The sequence below is a fragment of the Drosophila montana genome, unplaced genomic scaffold (genome assembly GCF_035044405.1).
Source record: "Drosophila montana isolate Dmon_TW-CO22-7 unplaced genomic scaffold, ASM3504440v1 contig_2876_1, whole genome shotgun sequence".
In the NCBI taxonomy this organism is placed as follows: domain Eukaryota; kingdom Metazoa; phylum Arthropoda; class Insecta; order Diptera; family Drosophilidae; genus Drosophila; species Drosophila montana.
The window spans coordinates 29,331-39,040 of record NW_026997750.1 but is presented as its reverse complement, the minus strand read 5'-3'; positions in this window follow the sequence as shown (position 1 = coordinate 39,040).

Here is a 9,710-nt window from a genome sequence, read left to right as displayed (position 1 = left end):
TGGTCTGTTACGAGTTCGAATCCTATTAAGAGAACTATAATATTTTATTTATTTTTTTTAAATTTATTTTTATTACTACAAGAATATATATACTTTATGGGGTCGAAGATGCTTCCTCCTGGCTGTTACATACATTTGCACAAATACATTATACCCTTTTTACCCATTTTTAATGGATTCAGGTCATAAAAGTGTTTTAGGAAAATATTTCAAATATAAATCTGTGCTGAGTGCTTGATTGTCTGCATACACACAGAATATTTCTGAGCTGACTGCTTCCTACGCAAAAAAATACCATAACTCAAAGAATTGTATTGATTCAGATAAGCTTTAAAAAATCGTCGGTTGGACTTGATAAGGATACAAAATTCACACACCGATAAGTAGAGCCGTCGGTTCGCAAAAAAACATGAATAACAAAATAAAACACTGCTTGATAAGGACACAAAATTCGGTGCTTCAACCAAACGGGCCCTACTGCTACTTCTGCAGGGTAGGGCCTGAAATACGCACACACACTGAGCCGGGGTAATCATGCACCTGACGGGCCGAGGCCTCGAACCACATACGCTACCAGACAGCAAATCGAAACTTCTGATCTCGGGCCGTGGAATCGTATCGCCCTCACTACCAGACAGCAAACTCCAAATAACTGAACTCGGGCCGTAGCCTCGTACCGCTCACACTACCAGTCAGCAAACTCGAAATACCTACTCTCGGGTCATAGCCTCGTTCCGCTAACACTATCGGGCAACCGCCTCGCACCTCACTATAGTGGGCAGTAGCCTCATCCCACGTTCACTACTGGGCAACAGCCTCGCACCACATGCACTGCACTTCGGGTTAAGGGAAGGAGGTTATGCTGAACATCAGTAAGCCCCGATGTTAGAGAATAAGGCTAACCGGGGATAAAAATCAATACTAGCAGACTTTCTTTTCTAACTTCATCTTTATTCACTTATATGTTCCTTATTAATCAAATGCTATCCTACTCTGTAACCTAACTTAGGGCCCTGCCGCACTGCTTGGAGCCCCGGAGTCACCTGATCGTACAGGGCTCGATCGCGCGATCCTTCCTGATGGGCTATCGATCGACTTGAGCCCATTGAGCGCCAAATGTTCCGTTATCACGTCGAACCGGTACCCCTCCAGGTAGCAACGTAACTTCCGGATCGACCACCTCAGCTCCTGTCCCTCCCGCTCCTGTCCCTCTATCGTCTACGTCAGCACTGCGCCGAGGCCATACTCACTCGCGTCAGCCTGCAAGACGAATTTGGCGGAAAAGTCTGGACAAGCCAACACAGGGACAGTCGTCAAGCTATCCTTCATTTGACGCAATGCCTCCTCCTGTTCTTCATCCCAAGCCCATTTCCGCCCCTTCTTTAAGAGCGCCGTTAGCGGCTGGACCTGAGTCGCGAAGTTGGGAACGAAACCTGTACCATGACGCCACGCATGACGCCACGCAACTCTTTACAATTAGTCGGGGCCCTAAGGTTACGTATCGACTCCACCTTCTCCTGATCGGTACGTATCCCTTCCCCACAAATGACATGCCCCAGATAGACTAACCTTTCTCTTTCCTGAGATTGGCCGCCCTTAACCGGCGGAATACCTCCCTCAAATTCCCTACGTGTTGCTCCTTTGTCTACCCTATCACCACGATATCGTCTTAATAGGCGAAAGCGTGTGGCTACTTCTCCGGCCCTATTACCGTGTCCAAGGCTCGCTGAAAGGTCGCACACGCTGAATGTAAACCAAATGGCATCACCCGGCTATCGGCTGCCATCGGTATCTGCCAGTACCCGCGCTTCAAATCCAGAGTGGAGATGAACCGAGCGTGACGCAACCGTTCCGGTTGTCAGGATAAGCATGCGAAATGGAATGCGCATTGAGTTGTCGGTAGTCGATGCACATGCGCCACTCGCCAGTCTTCTTTTTGACTAAGACGATTAGAGCGCTGTGCGGACTGCGCGACGGCTCAATGCCTTTTCAATGCCCTTTCCTGATCTGGGAGGCCTTCCTTCGGTCCTCTTGGTATCCTCTCCTTCTTGTTGCCGAGCACGTGCTCCCCTTCCATGACCTGGGAGGCCTTCGTTCGGTTCCCTCCTGGCCCCTGGTTCCGCGGCCGGTGCCGTTACCGTCCCTAGGAGCAGTTCCGCCTTACCGCAAAGTATGGTAGTGCCCATTGCACCCAGGAAATCCATCCCTAGGATGACGTGGTCTAGCATCGAGGGCATAATGAGCATCACCGTACTGATCATCTTTCCTGCTAGGCTGACGTCTAATCTCAATGGTTTCCCTACCTCTAGTGTGGACTCATCTGCCAGACGAATGCGCGCCTGAACGTCCTCCGTTTTTCCCCAAATCGCCCACTTGCTTACGCAATCTTCACTCATGAAGCTGCGAGTGGCTCCAGTGTCGATGGTGGCAGGCATCGTTTGCCCGCCAAGCTCCACCGTAGCGACGATCCGGCTACCGTCCACCTTCAGTGGGTGTCCAACTACCGAGTCCCTTGTGTGTCGGCGCCGACGCGAGCCTGGCCTGGGCGACGCCGTTGCGCATTTCCCGCCTCCGTGCGGCGACAACAATCCTGGCTACTTCTACCCCGGTTCCCACATACCCAACAAAATAAGACGGGTGCATTGGGACATTCACTGTGCCGTCCTCGCCCATTCTGCGCTACTCGAATTCATGACAACCTGACTCATTGATTGGCTTCCTGAATACTCCGCCCTCTGCCATATGACTGTATCGTACTCCACATCCAGCTGAGTAAGCTGGGATAAGGTCGAGAAATCCTGCCGTCGCACATAAAGCCTGTATTCAGCTCCTGCGCCGGCTCATATCTGGCGTGATGCATGAGATGCATGAACGCCCGTACAATTGGGAGCTCCTAAGGTCAGGCTCCGAGTTTTGACGTGGCCGTACGCCAAAGTCGGGTGAGACGCCCCAAGATGGGTCACCAGAGTTTTAGCGTACTGAGATTCTAGCTCGGCAAGCCGAGCCCAAATTTCAGATGAATGGCCGCCATTCTGCACGTAGGTGGACAGCGACCTACGCAGCTCTTCCACGCTCCCCTTCTTTTCCAGCCCAAACTCCTGGGCGATCGCCACCAGCTCCTCTTTGCGCCGCTGGTGAAGCCAGCGCACGCCTACCCCCGGGTTTTGGCAATCACCTGTCTTTTTTTTTTACTTCAGGCGTTCCGTTGGTCTCTTTATTTAATTTTATTTTATTTTGGTTTCTCTGTCCCTTTTATTTCTATCTTGTTTATACACTTTTGTTGTATGTTTCTTGTTGGTTTATTTTCCTTTTTTTTCTTCTTTATTCGTTTTCTCTTTATTTTTATTTTGCGACCATATATATGCGCACATACATATACTGTACTTTTATGACCGACCGTTATATTTGCGGATCTCTGCTTTGCGCGCTAGATTTTGCAAACATTTTCGTCGCCTAGATCTTGCAGGTGTTAATTTTTCTGTCTTTGCCTAACACAGGGTATGATAATGTTCGCTAGGGTATGCTCGATTACTTAATGGGATGCTTCCTTCTGCCTGTTACATACATTTGCACAAAAACATTATACCCTTTTTCCCCATTTTTAATGGCTTCAGGGTATAAAAAAGTTCCCAAGCCGTTATATTTGCGGATCTCTGCTTTGCGCGCTAGATTTTGCACACATTTTCGTCGCCTAGATCTTGCAGGTGTTCATTTTTCTGTCTTTGCCTAACACAGGGTATGATAATGTTCGCTAGGGTATGCTCGATTACTTAATGCCTTAGTTTTAAACCTTGCCCATTTACGAAGTATTATTTTCCTCTTATCCTCTGCTAGGGTACCTACACTCTAGGGTATGCCCGACTAATAATGCCCTGTATGCTACTTTTTTTTTTTGGATAACACTTATTTGGGCACGCTTGCGTGGCTTTAATCCGCTAACATGCCACGCCCCTAAACGCCTCTAGGTCCCTGCTCGGGCGCCACTTGTAAAGAAGCTACTGGCCTGGGTGCAACTCTCAGTCTTACCAGGACTAGCAAGTTACAAGACACTTGTTAATTTGCTGGGCCGGAGAGTTAAGGTGGAGGGGGTGGGTTGGAGGGGGAAAGTAAGTGCTTCAACTAAACGGTCACTACTGCTACTTCTACAGGGTAGGGCCTGAAATACGCACACACACTGAGCCGGGGTAATCATGCACCTGACGGGCCGAGGCCTCGAACCACATACGCCACCAGACAGCAAATCGAAACTTCTGATCTCGGGCCGTGGAATCGTATCGCCCTCACTACCAGACAGCAAACTCCAAATAACTGAACTCGGGCCGTAGCCTCGTACCGCTCACACTACCAGTCAGCAAACTCGAAATACCTACTCTCGGGCCATAGCCTCGTTCCGCTAACACTATCGGGCAACCGCCTCGCAACACACTCTACTGGGCAGTAGCCTCATCCCACGTTCACTACTGGGCAACAACCTCGCACCACATGCACTGCACTTCGGGTTAAGGGAAGGAGGTTATGCTGAACATCAGTAAGCCCCGATGTTAGAGAATAAGGCTAACCGGGGATAAAAATCAATACTAGCAGACTTTCTTTTCTAACTTCATCTTTATTCACTTATATGTTCCTTATTAATCAAATGCTATTCTACTCTGTAACCTAACTTAGGGCCCTGCCGCACTGCTTGGAGCCCCAGCACTCCGCTATGCACTCTGTGTTTTCAGTCGCGATGCACGTCTACTCACTCTTATCGTTGCTCCAAAAAGCCGGCACACTCGCAGGCGAGCCGTGCGCATGCCCCGGTCGCTCAACTTCGCCGCGAGCTTTCGCAACTTTGCCGCCGAATTGAAGTTGCGCTATCGAAGACGGTGTTGAGCAACTGATCGACAACGCACGGTTGCTGCGGCGGCCGGCAATTTAATTCAAATTTAAGCTATACTATACAATGTTTATACCCTATAATTTTAATTATGAACTGTGGGGTGGCTACTTTAGTGGCCGATTCACATGTTTTGAACAAGGAAAATGTTTTTTTACAAAATGTTAATTTTCGGCTGGTACGAGTAGCAGCTTATGATATAGTTGTATACAATGCAATCGCAATTTCTTTCAACTTGAGAGAATAACGCAAACTTTTTTAAATGTGGCGGTTTGTCAATTAATTAAAAGTATGAAAAATCATTCAAATTTTATTATATAAAGTATAAAAAAATTCGATCTTAAATAATCCAACAAAAAATGTTATAAAAAAGGCCAGGCTCATAGACCACACCGAAGATTTGAATATAATTTGCATCGTTATACTTTTATTGATTATTTTTTTAAGTGGTAATCTATTCCTCAACTTATATGCTATTCATAGCAAGCAGCTTTAAAAAAGAAATACAATCCGAGCTGTCGTCTCTGACGAAGTCAAAAATCTTGCTTAACTAAGGCATTCAACAACTACAAGGCGACCGTAGCACCGGTCAATAGCCGCAGGCAACGCTTCAGTGACACCAACATATAGTGCGATCTGCCGCACTAGTAATAAACGGACAGAAGCGCCTACGATAATGATACTGTGGTGAAAGCAAAGTTGCAAAGGGATATAACATAAAAGCTTCAAGGCGACACTGCTCTGTGTCAGTTAAGTGCCACATGAGTATAAGCAAGTACAAGACTTACGTGTCGATAAGAGTGCCAGAAACGTGAGCGTCTAATGACTCCGAGCAAGACTAGGATGTTCAACAAGGACTGTGACGCGGAGTCGCAATCATAACGCTAGTAGCCATAGTAACCCAACATGCGAGAGTATAAACAAATGAAATTATGATCTTATTGATTGTTATTATTATCATGTCAAACTAATGGAGTTATAATTTAATTATTAAGCTAAGGAAAGATATTGTAGTCTAAAATATAATAAAACTATTCATTAAGAGAAGAGGTGTTAAGTTAAGAGAGACCGATTACGAGTTAAACTTAATCATAGGCAACTCTAGCTCCTAAAAATGTAAACAGGAGGAGCGGAGGAGTGAATAGGCTTATGTAGAGAGTTTTCGCCGAACGGCGAGACTTATCTCGACCCTTAGGTCGTAAGATGCTGAGACTGGTCAATAACGTTTTTTGGTTTGGCAAGCGTGAGTGTCATACGTGTGAACGCGACAACAAAAGAGCGACTAAGAGAAACCGCGAGGCGGTCGTGTGGTTAGGGAAGGGTAATCCAGTATTGACGGTGCAGCATACCCATAGTTTTTAACAAAATATATAGGAGCAGTTATACTTAAAGTGCCATGGTATTTTGTATTTCTTTGTCAACAATTCGGCCATCACGTCCGAATAGGAATTGTTTGTTTTCAGCCCCTTATTCTGTGGCGGAGCGATCCCAGCAGCACCCATCACGCCGATCAACCACAACCTTATCCGCGGCGGAAAGATCCCAGCGATTCCCCTCCCCTTTCCCATAAAATTAATCACTCTGTGGCGGAGCGATCCCTAGGGCTCTCTACGCACCTTTCAGCATTGCGTCTCGGAAAACTACAAATTTCTTGTAGAGTGGACTTGGTGAGATTGAGTTTTGCAAGCCCGGCTAGAACACTACTTTACAAGTGGCGCCCGAGCAGGGACGCGAGGCGTGAAAAGGCGTGGCATTAACTTGGCCTAAAGACCCATTAAAGTGCCGCCACAGTGATTTTATGGCCTAAAAGGCGGCGCTAACTGAAAAGTTAGCTGCCCTCAGCATTGAAAAGGGAAGCAGTAGAATCCAACTGGGGACCGGCGACCGAAAACAGGTGGACAGATAGGAAAGTAGAGGCCCGAAAAGAGCGGACAGAAACGGAAAAAAGTTTCTCGCTATCACGCATAAGCGTGTGTCGAGAGTCGGCAGAGCGTGTGCAAACGTCACAGCTGCCAACAGCAACAAAGAAAAACGAGAATAAAAAAGTGACATATTTAAAACAAAAAGTGAACGGTAACGGGAACGGAAAAGTGCTTTGAAGGTTTTTTTTTTTATTTGTTTTTTATTTTGTTGTGTGTGTCACCTCGCTCAAAAAAAAAGACGCTTAAGTGAAGTTAAGCACGCAGCGGAACGAATCGCCGTGCAAAACATGGCAAAGTGAGAGTGGCACATGACCGTAAACGCAGTATCACGGTAAAAGAGTGGAGTGAGAGCGACAAAAGGTTACTGTACTGCAAGGCCAATACGCAGAGTCAATTTTCTTTTGTGTGGTCACGGTAAAGTGCGTTTGAATGTTTTATACCCTGAACCCATTGAAAATGGAAAAAAAGGGTATAATGTATTTGTGCAAATGTATTTAACTGACAGAAGGAAGCATCTCCGACCCCATAAGGATATATATTTGTGATCAGCATCAACAGCTGAGTCGATCTAGCCATGTCCGTCCGACTTGAAATTTAAGCTGTAGGTCCTCCTAGTGGCCGCGCAGATCGAGTTTGTTTCCGATATTCGATAACTTGCCCCGTTTCCAAGTAATAATTATTACTTGGATTAATTATTACGAATTATTAGAAGACCGGAAGTCCGGACCTGCCGTCAACAAGATGCAAGAGCTTCAAGCAGTATGTGGTAGACATGCGGGCGTTAATGCGCCATGCTGGCTACAGCACTGTGAGGGAACTGAGCAGGATCTACGACAACGCAGCCCCAGAATATAAATTGTATGTGCGGAGACAAGATTTCTCATCTCTGTCGAAGCTCATCAGTTAGCCGTCGAGTATGAGGGCATATAGCAGCAGGGTCAACAGTACCCGCCAGGGTCGCGATCTCGGCTAGGGGGTAGCATGGGCACGTATCTAGGCGTCGGTCAAGAGCAAACAACGAACGCGCTAAACAACCCGTTCAGAGCGGTCTTACCACCAATTGTCGGGACAGTGGGACAGTCACCGGATAGTTGCCAATTCAACAGGAAGAGGCCGCCAACAGGATGATCGGGCAAATTCCAGAGTAACGGCCAGGCGACGTTCAGTCTGCTACCGGTGTGGACAAGAGGACCATTTTAGAAGAGAATGTACTAGAGGGGTGAGCAGCCAGGAATGTTGTAGGCGGCCAGCTCTGGGAAACGGGCAGCGGCGCCATCCGCACCGGGAGCGGGTGAGCAGCGACGTCAGCGGAGTAATCATTAGACGTTTTGCGAGTCGAGGGGGGTCGTGTTGTCGCGACGGTCAAAATAAGTGAGGACGAATACGTGGCGACGATCGACACCGGTGCCACGCAATGTTTTATCAGTGGGGCCTGCGCGGCGAAGGAGGCGAAGAACGAATAGATTAGGGAGCGACGCACTAGGATACGGCTAGTGGACGGATCGGGGTTAGATGGGGCACGTATGGTGCACGCGGAGACAAGCTTATCGGGACAGACGATCTGTGTGCTTCTGCTGATAATGGCGTCGATGCTAAACCAGGTGATCCTAGGCCTGGATTTTCTCCATGGGATAGGCAGGAAAATACGCTGTGGAGACAGCGAGATGACGCTAGGAACTTGGAGAGACCGGGGATTCGGGAAGGGGCGACTGGTTGCCCTGCGGATTATCCCGGAGGCTAAGATACGGATTCGGCAGAAGGCGACCGCCTGTCCCTTGGAGCGAATCCTGGATGCGCGGCCGGACAAGAAAAGGGTGTCCAGGGGGCCAGTAGGAGAGTCGGAACGGGAGTGTAAACGGAAAAGATTTTATCAAAATAAATAGGAGCAGTTAAACTTGAAGTGCTTTGGTATTTTATATTCTTTTGTCAACAATTTGGGGATCCCGACCGAATAGGAATTATTTGTTTTCAGCCCCTTATTCCGCGACGGAGCGATCCCTGCGGCAAACTGCAAATTTCTTGTAAAGTGGACCAAGTAAGATTGAGTTTTACAACTCCGGCTAGAACACTACTTTACAGGACATCCAGAACGCCTATCTGGACATAGGCAAATCTACGAAGGGCCAACAGCTGGTTATTTTAGCCACACTGTGAGCAAACCAGGGAGAATACTGGGGCAGCTTATAGTTTTAGAAGCGGCGTTGACGTATCCGATTGCGTTGCTGGCATAGCCACGTGGGAAGAGTGTATCTGGTCAGTGTTGCCACAGTGAACCTAGCAGTCATAGAGCTCTGTGGAGAATCTGTGCGATCGGTCAGAGACCCCAGACTCTCTCCACAGGTAAGCCACCGAAGAGCTTCGTTTGGAAATTTCTTCTTCCTTGGCCTATAGTTTTGGGATCCAGTATTGCGATCATATTAGACACATCTTCAGCTGATTGCCTTCATGGAAGGATATCCGTTGCTCTTACGCGACCACATGCTCGAATGATTCCTTTCCCTTTTTCGAGAAATGTACGCCAACACTCGCAAGGCTCGGTCGAACTTGAAGAAGCGTTCGAGAAAGGGGATTGAGGGAGTCTTATTTGCGAGGGTTACTTTAATCGTATGTTGCAGGGGTTCGGGTGGAATGGGCCATTGGTTTTGATGTAGACGTACCCATTCTCGCCCGGGCCACCACAGCTCGTTGTTAGCTAGCTCGTGTGATGGGCACCTCAGGACAGCTGGATACTTGGATACATGGGCCCATTTACTGGAGTCGGTGGCTTGAGTAATCTTCGCCACTCTATTTGCTACAAATATAGTGCATGCGCATGGGCGCTTATGAAACCAGGATAGCAGAAATGTGGAATCTGTCCAATAGAATAACTCGCTGCCAGTGGAAGGTAGGGAATGAGTGAGGCCGATAGCTCG